The sequence below is a fragment of the Pinus tabuliformis genome, chromosome 4_2, assembly GCF_031772625.1.
Source record: "Pinus tabuliformis cultivar Carrire ecotype Pingquan chromosome 4_2, CPIR1, whole genome shotgun sequence".
Lineage (NCBI taxonomy): Eukaryota > Viridiplantae > Streptophyta > Pinopsida > Pinales > Pinaceae > Pinus > Pinus tabuliformis.
This window is the reverse complement of record NC_142304.1, coordinates 1,124,897,071-1,124,910,280: the sequence shown is the minus strand read 5'-3', so window position 1 is coordinate 1,124,910,280 and position 13,210 is coordinate 1,124,897,071. Positions and strand designations below refer to the sequence as shown.

The window sequence follows — 13,210 nt, the reverse complement described above, 5'->3', positions numbered from 1 at the left end:
TTGAATTCATTTTTTGTTTTAATTATTTGGGCTAAGTAACATAAAAAACTTTGGAGTTACAGACTCTGGAGTTGCTGCTAGAGAAACTTACTAGCAAGGACTTTATAAAGAATGTGGTAAGGCATAAGATGCAGAGTAGAGGCTCTGAGTTGGTGTAGGTAAGGAGGATTGAATACTATCCATGATTCCTGCAATATGTTGGCATATGACCAGATATCCAATTGTTACTGAATTTCGCTGGTGTTAATTGCAGATCATCTTTACAGCATAGCAGAGAAAGGTTTTAGTACAGAAGGTGATTCTGTTGAGTACTTGTTTAACAACGGAAGGCGACTTACTAGAGCCTTGCCATTGCCAAGTGAAGGAGGTAGGGTATCTGTATATCTAGCCATATCAAAATCTGTACAGGAGAGAAGGGATATCCCACTGTCCAAAGGCGGTGCATTGCATCTGGCCGAACTAGTGTCAGTGGGTCATTCTGGCTATTCCTACTGAGCAATTCCTTTACGAGTATATGGCTAAGGTACTAATTATTTTGCTTTTGGAACATCTTAGACACTGTGTAAATTTCAAGTGAACGTAAACGCTTTTTATAAGACTTCTGGAAAGCATGGAAACCAAAGAGAAAGTAGTAAAGGTTAAGTTATGATATGGTTTTGAGTGGATAACTTCCATTAAATAATACAGATGACTAGTGATTTTCTCTCGACGAGTTATGTCCTGTTATGTCCTGTCCATACAAAGTATGTGGGATTAGATTAGTATAGATTCAGATTACTGGTTTTCTCCTGTTCCCTGTTTGAATGGTTTGCTCCGAATTAGTTTAATTATGCTGTAGGGGTTGCTGTAATGGTGGTTTATATTTTTGTTTGAATGTTTTGTTCTGAATTAGTTTTTTATTTTTGTTTCGATGTTTTGTTCTGAATTAGTTTAATTATGTTTAGGAATTTTGATTTTTAAATAAATGAGTGGACACAGTTTGATTTTAAAAGAATATTTTTCTTTTAATAGATTTTTAGAAGAAAAATGCTGGATTTTATATATATAATTAAAAGTTTATTAGTGAGAACATATCAGAAAAGACTGATTGGCCAAACAGAGAATAAGATGTGCACCAATACATACAACTGAGAGAAGATAGACATATCAATATACAAACATGCATGCTTGTATGTCTGAATATAACATCTGGTTTAGTCAATCCTTAAAACACAAATCCAAAAATGCAAAAACAGAGCAAAAAACTGTGGCATCTGTCAGCCCATCAGAATGCTGGCTAAAGATCAGAAAACTAGTAAAACAGGATCCATTTTTATGGCAAGTTGATCTCGCCTTCCTCTCTAATGAGATGATCTATTATTAGTTTGTAATACATGATACCATATTGTCCTTGTAGACCCCCATTAGACAGTCTGTCCGCATCCTTGTTGTCCTCTCTGTATACATGTGCCATGGAGTAGGAAGAGAGAGAGGCCAGCACATGTTTAATCCTGTTAATCCATCCAGTTAATAGAGGTGGGTGGAATGCAGAGTGTCCCTGTATTTCTGCTATGGAGGTTTTGGAATCTCCATAAACTTAATAGAGGTGGGTCAAATGCAGAGTGTCCCTGTATTTTTGCTATAGAAGTTTTGGAATCTCCATAAATGTTGACGATATGCAGATGTTTCTATTTGGCAAACCAAAACAACCCCAAAATGCCATGATTTCACCTCTTATATTAATGCCAAAACCTCCATTTAAATATTTAAATGATGTCAAATACATCATCTAAATATTTGAATAATTTTTCAATTTCATTTCCATATCTAAATATTTAAATAGAGGATTTCAAAGATTTATATATATACAAGAAACTCCCGGAATTTAGAATGTAGCTTTACCCCGTTATGGATAAAAGTTATCTAATATCTTTAATAGGAAAGGAAATGAAGGGAAACATTGATTTCGAAATTACATTAATCATATCTAAATAGTGTTTGCATTGGGTTAGGGCTGTGATGGTTGGTTTAGCTGTCTTACCCAATGTAATTTTATCAATTATATAATTATAATAAAATGTTCATATATATATATATATATATATTATAATATATAATATTTATAATTTATTAAAAATTTAAGATAATATTAAAGTTTTAGATATAACAAGTTTAAAATAATATTTAAATAAATAAAAGACCTTACGCATGATAGGTTGAAACCCACGACCACACTGGCAGGACCGTCTAGAACTGCAACGAGTATAATACAACATTGAAGACTTCAGATCCAATTATATGGATTTCGAATTCATTCGGGTCAGCAGAAAAATTAAAACAAATATTAAATTTATTTTTAAAATAATTACAGGGATTACTTCTAGGTTTATCGTTATTTTGTTTTAAATGCTAGTCCCCGTTATCTGGGTAAAAATACTGTATCGTTTAATTGCAATTTATGGATGGATTTGAATCATTGGCCCTTATTTCCTTTCTTTGGGTTCAGATCATTCAAGCTTTTAGTTCGCTTGACCAGGATGCCTCAAATTCAATACTCAGATAAATACATTGTTGATACTTAGGAATACAGGGTTGTAACTCAGAGCTTGCGCTATTTTTTTTGTTAAATAAAATATTTGTTTTGCTTTTTGGCTGGATGGTGGACTTTCAGATCCACTCAACGAACTGCATACTACATCTATCATTGATAACCTCCTATTGATTTAACCCTATACATACATACAATTGCAGTTGCCCTTCATTGCCACTGTAATTTGGAGCCTGGTTCTTTATTATTCAAAGAAAACGCTCTACCTGTAAACTCCTTCAATGCACTGTCATTCACATGGCAGAACATATTCTCCCATTCATGGGGTTTGATGGCCCTGTTGCCAAGGCCTGGAGCTCGATCTTGGGACACAACATTCCTAGACTCTTTCCAATCCACGACATACGCAGACACCCTCCTCCGAAACTTAGCCTTGAATTCACTCCAAGCCTGGTACTTGTAGTGATTGATCACTGTCCTCTGGGCCTTCACATACACTGTTCTGTATGCCTTCTTCAACTGAAAGCGGTGTATTACATTGAGCAACTTAGGAGAGGCAGCTTCCAAAAGAAGTATGGATTTGTAGCGCTTCAGCTTCCTTTCCCTGCAAGTGTACCCTTGAGTAACCCCTCTCTGCGGGTGCTCCCTGAGGCCCGAGGGTCCAAAATTTTTGCATCTTAAAGAAATTTTCCCTGTCAATGCAGCCCCCGGTTTACTAAGATTTATTACTAATCACCTCAGAGATGCTTTTGATGCAGTATTCTTTAATGGGTACCCAATATTGGCATTGGCCTTGAGTTGCTTTAGCCATGAAGGAGAAAATACAAACTCGTCAGCGTCCGTGTACATCATCCATTGACACTTCTGTTTGGCCATGAGAGCACAGTGTGAGAATCCAGATTCATGTGTCTTGGCCCATGGCCATGGATGCCTGCTTACCTTGTAATTTTCTGACAGTAACCCTTCAACAGTTTTTGCCAGATCGTCTTCACTGTTGTTATCGTACAGAAAGAAGTGTTCCACACCCAGATGAGAATGGTAGATAACCCATTCTCTTATGTATTTTGCAACGTTGAACACCATGGTGCAGGCACAGAGTAGTCTCATTTTCTGTGCATTATCTTGAGTACTACTTTTGCTTGAATGATGAGATGGCGGGATTTCATAATAAGCGACGGAAGGAATGGATTTCCCATGGATTCGGAGAATGATTTCGGAGGCAATGAGCTGATAACGAACTAATTCATTGGGATGCTCGCATCTAAAGACTTCTTGTCCAGAGTGTGACCATAGTTTCAATGGTATTGTTGAATATGCAACGTAGATATTTGGTTTCAATGTTTAGTCCTTGTCTATTGTTAATCCCTTTGGCAAATACAACAATATCCCTCTCTGTGGCCAAGCTGTCATATACCATATGATCCCATTTGATGGGTCTGGAATGATCAAAGTAACCCAATTTTGCTGTGATGATCTCTGGTAAATCTGAGCTATAATTAGCTGTGTCCACTAGGGAAACTGATGTTGCAGACCAGTGGGTTGCAGGGGGAGGAGCTTGGCATCTGACTGCAGCTCGTGGTTGGGTAGAATATCCAAATTGTAAATACTCTATGGCATTCACTGGTGTATGGATTTGTTGCGAGAATGAATAGCTGGGGGATGATTCGTGGGATATCAGATTGGAGTTTGCAGAAGACAGCCGTACTAAGAAGAGGACTTCCTCAGGAAGAAATACAATGTCTTGGATGAAGGAACTCCTGTTGGTTTGATTGGTTAGCAACAGGGGAAAGCTCTTTGTGAATTTTGCAGCCTGTGGTTTATACAGATTGGGTTCTTTCTCCATTAAGCTTTCTTGCAGGCTTCCATATTGAAAAAAAAAACATTTCTTGACCATGTCTTGGTATTAACCCAGTATGATTTAACTGCAGAGCCAAGAACAAAGTATCTATTAGCTACAAAATCCATTCTGCTATTCAACATTTTATAGACATCTATGCATCAAGAATTAATGCCCAGAAAAATGGGGCTCTGCAACAACCTTGTAAAAATGAGGGTAATAAGTTGTTTCTGGCTGTCTACATCAACATATGCAGCTAAACAAAGCCACCGAAATTCATATTTTACTTGTTCAGGATTGTACTGTATAGATCAACATTCAAGAAGATAGTAATTATATATACCTTGGAAGATGAGATCTGAGACGGTTGCGCCTGCAATGACGAAAACCAGAAAAACTAGGAGAAGAAGAAGGAACCTAGAATTTCTATTGCCCATTCTCGAGAAAACAGATCCATTTGATGCCCATAATAGTTTGTAGTCTGTAAAATCATTGTTTATTAATGATTCCTTACTAGTACTTCTGCGGTTTCTGGACATTATTGTTGTATCTTTAACAGCAGCAACTTGCAAGGTGTCAGAGCTGTTCCGCTGCTGCACTGTACCAGAGCTTTTCTTTCAGAATGAAGTGCTACAAGAAATAACGCAACTATAAATAATACAGAGCACAGACACACAGGGGGCATGGAAGAAGTTGCCATTGAAAATCGATAAATTGTGCATCGACGGTGAGTAACCTGAGAAATCTGAGTGGAGTTGTGCCTGAAGTATCCAGAGACTAAAGTTAATCGGAAAGTAGAATTTTCCTTTTCCTATTTTTAACGAAAATTCAATGGTAAAATTTTGGATTTAAATTTATTTCAAATTTGATTGATAAACTGTTCTAAATATTTTATTAAAAAAATATATTAAATTTTATAATATTAAGAAATATTTCAATATATAGTTTTTAGGTGTAACATTAAAATTTGGAAAGATTGAAATTAAAAGAAAAATAAATCAATACATTATCTACCTAAAATGAAGATTAAATGTCACCTCGTCAACTTTATAAGCCGAGATTTTTGTTCTAGTGTCATTTTCTAAGCCAAAACCCAAAAAAGTCAATGAATTTTAAAAGGTTCTAGAATTCATCTTAATAAATTGGAAACTAATTTTAAAACAAGTTTTTAATATTTATTTTTTCATTTTTTTTATTAAAAAAACAAAATAAATAATAAATTATTCACTAATATATATTCAAAATTTATCAAAATAAATAATAAATAATGCTTAATTAAAATTGAATATAAATATAAATAAATTAAAAATATTTTTTTTTCAATGTTAATATAAAAAATTAAATAAAAAAAGTCAATGAATTTTAAAAGGTTCTATAATTCATCTTAATAAATTGGAAATTAATTTTAAAACAAGTTTTTAATATCTATTTTTTCATTTTTTTTATTAAAAAAACAAAATAAATAATAAATTATTCACTAATATATATTTAAAATTTATCAAAATAAATAATAAATAATGCTGAATTAAAATTGAATATAAATATAAATAAATTAAAAATATTTTTTTTCAATATTAATATAAAAAATTAAATAAAAAAATTATATTAAAAAATAGCGTTTTCTTTTGAAATGAATTGCCCCAGTGGACGCCGTGTCCTATTGTTGACCGTGGATTTGTGGTGTTAGACGATTGAACATATAAATATAAATAAATTAAAAATATTTTTTTTCAATATTAATATAAAAAATTAAATAAAAAAATTATATTAAAAAATAGCGTTTCCCTTTGAAATGAATTGCCCCAGTGGACGCCATGTCCTATTGTTGACCGTGGATTTGTGGTGTTAAATGATTGAACGAAGTTTGATCGTTGATCGTTGGGCAAAATGATAGTTTCATCTCTCAGATACCTAGTTTATATGGGGTTAGGTGCATTCTTCAAATATTGTAATACTTTTCATGTGTGGATTTATATGATGGGGTTAGGTTATGTTGCGCACATACAGAGGCTTGGTCATGTACTCACTTTCTGTCTTTTTCTATGGAATAGATGTATGCTTAATAATCAACACTATCAAACCGTCTTAGTGATGTCTGTCATGAATTTACATGTATTCTTAGTCGTAGAATAGGCCTTAAGCCAAGGGCAGACCCTGCGTCCAATTTTGTGCTTTTCATTCTTTGTTGGACAAGCCTTTGTTTTTAGACCTGCTTGATTTCTATCAAGTGAAAATAAGAACCTCACAGTCAGTATATAAAAGGATGTAATGTCAAATATCTTAATAAAATTGAAGGAATCATTGCCCATGATATCTGGAATTTATTAAGAAATTTGCTTTTGCTGAGCTAAAGGATCGACGACTGTTCCAATCCTGCAATCATATCTGTTAACCTCAAAATCTCCTTATAAGATGTATTCGAAATTCTCTGTCATCATGGCCCTCCACCCAAGACAACCTATTGATGTCTAGATTGAAGGTTTTCCATGAATTTATGTAGGTCCCTTTAAAGTTAGAATGCCAGGTAATTAAATAAATGTAGAGAAGGAGACGATGTGTCCACGTTGTTCTTACATTGCAAATAATTTCTTGGAAGTTTGGACATATATTAAATAAATGCCCGATAACTGCTTTTGGTCAGTTACAATCAGATGCATATCAAAGTTTCTTTGAGATAATGCATATTAAAGTTTCTTTGAGATATTTATAGTTTTATCTTAGAGTGTGGGTATGCTTGATTGCTGGCTATCTAGGTGGTGAGTTGAATATCTGTAATTAGAGTTTTATTTAACCCAAATGGATTATTTTGATGATTGGGCATTATGTGTCATCTCCAGACATGTGGTTCTCCTTTCGGAAACTGCCAGATTGCTTCCCAAGAACCGACTTCTCAATGAAGTAAGCACCGCATTTTTGTTCTCAAATGCTATTTTCAATGCAAATGCATATGTTCTGCCAACTTCCCTATGTGGTAATGAGCACCTAGTTTGTTTTCAAATGCCATTTTTAATGCAAATGCATCTGTTTTGCCAACTTCCCAATGTGTAATCAGCACCTAATTTCTTTTCAAATGCCATTTTTAATGCGACAGAGAACAAACTTACTCCAAACACTTAAGCGATAAAAGCAACACAAGATTTCAAGTATTCAAACCGTGTTAATGATGCCTGTCATGAATTAACATGTATTCTTAGTCGTGGAATAGGCCTTAAGCCAGGGGCAGACCCTGCATCCAATTTTGAGCTTTTCATTCTTTGTTGGACAAGCCTTTGGTTTTAGACCTGCTTGATTTTTGTCAAGTGAAAATAAGAACCTCACAGTCAGTATATAAAAGGATGTAATGTCAAATATCTTAATAAAATTGAAGGAATCATTGCCCATGATATCTGGAATTTATTAAGAAATTTGCTTTTGCCGAGCTGAAGGATCGACGACCGTTCCAATCCCACAATCATATTTGTTAACTTCAAAATCTCCTTATAAGATGTATTTGAAATTCTTTGTCATGATGGCCCTCCACCCAAGACAACCTATTGATGTCTAGATTGAAGGTTTTCCATGAATTTATGTAGGTCCCTTTAAAGTTAGAATGCCAGGTAATTAAATAAATGCAGAGAAGGAGACGATGTGTCCACGTTGTTCTTACATTGCAAATCATTTCCTGGAAGTTTGGACATATATTAAATAAATGCCTGATCACTGCTTTTGGTCAGTTACAATCAGATGCATATTAAAGTTTCTTTGAGATATTTATAGTTTTATCTTTGAGTGTGGGTATGCTTGATTGCTGGTTGTCTAGATGGTGAGTTGAATATCTGTAATTAGGGTTTTATTTCACCCAAATGGATTATTTTGATGATTGGGCGTTATGTGTCATCTCCTGACATGTGGTTCTCCCTCCGGACACTGCCAAATTGCTTCCCAAGAACTGACACTTCAATGAGGTAAGCATCGCATTTTTTTTCTCAAATGCTATTTTTAATGCAAATGCATCTGTTTTGCCAACTTCCCAATGTGGTAATCAACACCTAATTTGTTTTCAAATGCCATTTTTAATGCGCTAATCTGTTTGTTTGTTTTATTTTTTATTTTTATTATTATAAGCGTATTAATAATTTTAACCAAATTGATATCCTTTTTGGTCCATAACAAATGGCGAGCCATTGGAGTTCAACAGTCTCATGGATGGGTGCACTATGCCATTCATCGTCCTGAGCCACACATCATGTTATTCAGAAGACCTTTGAATTACCAGCAAAACCAGCAGCAACAAGCTGGGGCTCAATCTCAACCTATGGGTCTGAAAGCTCATTGAGTTCTATTGTGGGCAAAGCGGGGGCTCACTCTCAACCTATGGATCTGAAATCCCAATGAGTTTTATTGTGGGCAAAGAGGATTGGCCTGCCTGATGTGCTCAATTTTGAATGATTGATTGGATTTTATTAAATAAATAATTGAGAGAAACGAAGAATAATAATTTGTATAATTTTGATTAAGGATTTATTTTATTTTAGGCAATTTATTGACTAGGTTTAGTTTGAATGATTGAATTATTATAATATTTATTATTTTGAATCAAAATACAATTCTTTCAATTTAACATTTCTATCGGCCTCTCTTTGCACCTTTTGGGGCAATTGCTAGTTATATTAAGTTACTTGAAAAATCATTCTCCTACAATGTATTTTAGGTATCAGAGGAGGGAAACAATTATTTCCATTGATTGAGGAATCATTTAGGCAATTTCAGTCTTGTAGAAAAGATTCGTGTTGGTTCAGCCTGGGCTCGAAACTTTTTCGTTGTCATCTAATTAATGGATGCATTAGATTGACCATAACAAAATATCCATTTTCAAAGTACACATAACTAACTATTGCAATTGTAACTCATTATCATCCACCCTTGCTTTCAACAATGTCCATTCACATGTCGCTATTCTTCTCCACTCTATGCCTTACGGCGTTTCCTTTGCAACATAAGATGCAAATGCTAGTTTTTAACATGTTTCTATTAATAAGAGAACCATGTTTACATGTAACATATTGTTAAAATGTAGCATCACATATATAGCCACATGGACAACTAATCAGCAGTAAACAACAATCAATAGTAGCCAAAACTCTAATATTTGAAATCAGTTGCCTCCAATACCTACCAAAAAATAATCATATACTAATTCATCATATAAAGCCAACAACAATTAGGATGAAAATATAAACTCCCAGAAAAAGATGTGGTAGTAAACAAGGCATTGAGGCCCAAAAATAAAAACAAAAGAGATAGATTTGTCCATGAGCTTGAAGGGAAAAAATTGGTACTAATGTGACGTCCCTGCAAGTAAACAAAAAATTTGATGCAACCCAAATTAATTCAAAGTCCTTTCTTTGAAAATGTCTTAGCAACAACGTTCAATTCCCTATGTAGATGTGAAAAGGTGACTTGTAGGAAAATTCCTCTAATCTTGTTTATTTGATGCATCAAATGGACAAAAATGTGGAGTGGAAAAAGTAGTCCCATTATTAATCCAAGGTATGGTTATCTGGTACTCTCCAAAGATATGAAAAAAATTGAGGTTTAGTCGCTTCACACAATACAGTAAACCCCATAATGCAATAACTTCCACTCCGTTGGTGCCATGTTCTCCATTCCAACGAAAATGATACATGAGATCTGCGGTAGTAGCAATGCAGACTCCATAACCACAACATTGATTCTGAGATGCCCCATTGAAATGGCTGATAGGAAAAGATGTGTGTGAGGGTCAAGACTTTATAATATTGTTCATCATGTAACTAGTGGTCCACTGGTATTCACGGTACAAAGCATAGATTTTGGAAGAAATATATTGAATGCTATAACTACGATCATCAAAGATGGGTGTATTACCCGCTTTCTAGATTCCCCAACAAATAAGAAAAGGTAGTATGTTTCCAACCTGTGTCGAGATTATCTAGTGTTTGAAGCCCTCCTCAATTGTAGGCAAGTCCCAATTAATATTAATCCTGATATTCTGGGAAACATAAATCCATGTCCCCATAGCATAAGGACACTTGAAGAATAAATATAGAGAATTCTCATCAGAACATAAAAAAGATAAATCCATGTCCCAAGTTATTATTTTATTCCTACAAACAAGCCAACCAAAGAGAAATATTTTTTTGGGCATATGCCATGTCCAAACCCTGTCAAACCAAAAAATTCCTTATCGACCTCTAAGAGTGTCTGAGATATAATTGTCTATATTGTTGACTAAGTTTTTCCAATTCCTTGTGCCCACTTGCCAGCAAAGAATATCTTTACCTTGATTTAATGAAATGCAAAACATGTGCAATTGTGGTATATATATATTCCATCAGACCGAGTTTTCAGATCCCATTCCCAAATCCTTCGCAGTCATCCAAATTGCATATAAGTGTAAGGGATCTAATCCCTTTAGGATATGAGTAATGTAAAAGATGCCCTTCGCATGTAAAAATTCAGTGGTTTGTATAAGAACCTTATCTGAGTCCATCATATTATCATAAGTCGAGTCTATGTCTGTCATGATATCTGAACCCAATCTAGTGTACCCCTTGATATTCTCAATAGTCCATCGCATGCTCGAAATAATACTTTTCCAAATGTATGATCCATTCTTTATGGCAATAACACCTATCTCAGTCAATCCACAGTCCTCTTATTCTTTAAATATTTACCAATAATAATCTTGTTCGAGATACCAGACCCAGAAAATACCTTCCAAAAATTGTTCGACAACAAAGCCCATCTAAAAAATTCAATTCACTTAATACCCCACCCACCCACGGATTTCCTTATGTAAATATTATCCAAACTAATCAAGAGAATATTCTTACTTCCCAATGGACCAGACCATATAGAATTAGTTATAATTGAAACAATATGTTTTATAACGCCTTAGGAATTTTGTACATGTGCATCTAGAACACCGAGATAGTTTGTAAAGCAGATTGGACAAGGACCAATATTCCACCGATAGAAAACCATATGTAAGTCCACATACGCAATCTAGTTTTGAATTTGTCTATGATTCATTGCCATTCTACCAGGAGGTATCTATTAGGTTTCATCCTGAAACCCAAATAATTGAAACCTGCTTCAAAAGGGAGTGTCTTGACTCCAAAAATCTCAGAAATCATCATAACCTGTTCCAACTCATTGGAAGCATATAAAAGCTCTAATTTGGAAGAGTTCATTTTTAAACCATAGACATCCCCAAAAGACATGATAATATGTTGTAGATGTGTCTTTTGTTCAATAGAAACCTATCCAAAACATAAAACATAATCCATAAACATTAAATGTGTAATAGATACATATCTCGTGATTTTAATTCCTTGAAATCTAGACCACATTGTTTTTCCACTAGAATCTGCCTACTAAGGTGGTCAATGACTAGTAAGAAAAACAATGGAGATAATGAGCACCCCTTCCTAAGGCCTCTGTATGCACTATGTAGGTTTTAATCCCATACAAAAATCACCTATATATGAATTCTAGAACACAGAAAATAAATAATGCGAGAGCATAACACATAAAACACATATACACAGAGATTTTCCCCTGGATCCCAAAGCCGGGACTACCAGCTTGATTTTTCATTAGGTTTCTTTCAATGTTACAATACATATTTATACATGCCGAAGCATCCAATACCATGGACTGAAAACCATTGCATCCAAAACCATGGAACGATAACCATCGCGTCCAAAACCATGTGTGAAAAACATGCACAAAACCATAGGTAGGTCCGCCCAACCTAGTATAGGGTCCAAAAACAAAATTTTCTAGGGTGCTACCCTGGACGCCGTAGAGTGGGGTTACCTGCACCCCTCAAACCCCCTGTGACTCCCCCCGCTACGCAATCAACGCAACAAATGGGGGCATCCGCCCCCCTTCTAACCCCCAGGTTAACTATGTGGGCTAGTCGTGGAAAGAATATAACACAATCCAACATTCTCCCACTTGTTGTTTTCTTTCCACAGGGGGCCACAAGAGAGCTTAGTCATTTTTCCAGCCCTGCAACGCCCATTGTTTCTCTACACCAAGAGAAATTCTCAGAGCTCACAGATTTTTTCAATGCATCTGTAGTATTCTTCAAAGTGTCCACCTTTACCAGCAACACCTTTTTGTCTTCTATCATATCCCTCACAAAGTGATATTGAACATCAATGTTCTTTGTCTTTGAATGATATGTAGGGTTCTTTGCCAAGAAAATTGCACTTTGGTTGTCACAGTCTATTCTTATAGCTCCCTGTACTAACCCCATACATGAACACAATCTCTGCAACCAAACTGCTTCCTTGTTTGCATGAGTGGCTACCATGTATTCTACCTCTGTGTTGATAGTGCCACTACAGATTGTTTCTTATTCATCCAACTGACTACACCTCCAAATAGCTTAAACACATACACATTTCTCATTGACTTAAATAACCATTATAGCGAGAATCAAATGAGTGAATGTCTTCAACAAACTTTTTCATTACCTGAAAGAGAATATTGAAAAGTGATTAATTCATTTCATTAGCAAGAAAGAAATACACCTACATGAAATAATTATGATCAATCCATAATCATCACTCAATGTTGGAAAACTAGTTTTTGGATGTTAAGGATTGGATTATTTTCCATTCTAATTATAAACTAAATTTACCTATTAGCATAAATATTACAAGAACTAATTACATTAAAATGTTATCCTCTGAAATTGTTTTTTTATCCAAATTATGTTTCTCTTTATCTTACTATTTTAATAAAATGAGAAGAAATATAAGTATTTATATCTATACTTTTTTCATAAAATGCAAACATTTCTTATTAAAACA

The 13,210-nt window shown here is 34.6% G+C and overlaps 1 pseudogene; it reads right to left on the bottom strand.

Annotated features, from left to right (window-relative positions):
• Window positions 1-2,697: 2,697 nt before the first annotated feature.
• On the bottom strand, window positions 2,698-4,370 carry LOC149173622 (glycosyltransferase family 92 protein RCOM_0530710-like; annotated as a pseudogene).
• Between the last annotated feature and the right edge of the window lie 8,840 nt (window positions 4,371-13,210).